We start from the raw sequence: 1,066 nt of genomic DNA on the forward strand, positions 1-1,066 counted from the left end.
CAAAAGGCTTATGAAAGATGTCCATCATCTCTTATTATAAGGGAATATAAGTCTAAACAGCAATGAGAGACACTGCCTAACCTCTGGGAACATGACTTATCCAAAAGGCACTATAGGAAATAAAAAAATAGCTCAAGGGACTGAGGGAATCCTTCGAAGACAGGAGACAGATTTTGATCTCTGATGTCACCTGGTCTTCTAAGCATTGCCAGGAGTAGCCCCTGAGTTCCACCTGATATAGGCATAAGACAAAACAAAAAAACTTAAAACAGTTGCAAAGAAGCAGCAAGTACTGGATAGCATTCAGAGAGAGTAAAACACAGTTGATGTTACTGTAGATTACTGTTACAATCATTATAGAAAGCAATATAGAAGGTCCTAAAACATTGAAATTAGAATTCAGTATGATTTAATTATACCACTTTTGGATATTTATCTGAAAAATTACATTATATGTATTTGAAGGGTTATTGCATGCAGCATAACTTGCAATAGCCAGGAGATGAGAACAACCTAAGTGTCCATCAGCAGGTATTTGATTAAAGATGTGATTATATATGCATGAAGAAATAAAACTCAGCTATAAAGTAGATGAAAGTCTGCCAATAGCAATATCATGCGGAGATTTAGAACATATTATACTTAATAGAATGTCATAGAAAGAAGGCAAACACTGTATGATTTTACTCATATGTGGTATGTATAAAATAAAACAAATAGATGGACTGAAAATTAAATAAAAAAATTAAAACTTAGACTGCCACCAAAAAAAAAGAACTGAAGTGCAATTAGTTTTTTTTTCTCTCTGTCTCTGTATCTCTTTCTTGCCGTATGCAGGAGCCTCACTGAGGTCTATATTCAGGGCCCTGGTGGTATTCGAGGGACCATATGTAGTATCAGGATTCAAACAAGTCACAGCTACAGTCTCGTGGTAGGCTTTTGTAAGTTAAGGCTTTTCTTAATAATTCGGGCTTTTCTTAATAATTCTTCAGCACATCTGCCTCAGTTTCCTACTTGCGGTGGGCAGTTTTTATCTCTACATCCTTAAATGGCAGGACTTTGAAAT

Source organism: Sorex fumeus, unplaced genomic scaffold (assembly GCF_029834395.1).
Source record: "Sorex fumeus unplaced genomic scaffold, SorFum_2.1 ptg000028l, whole genome shotgun sequence".
NCBI classification, from domain to species: Eukaryota; Metazoa; Chordata; class Mammalia; order Eulipotyphla; family Soricidae; genus Sorex; species Sorex fumeus.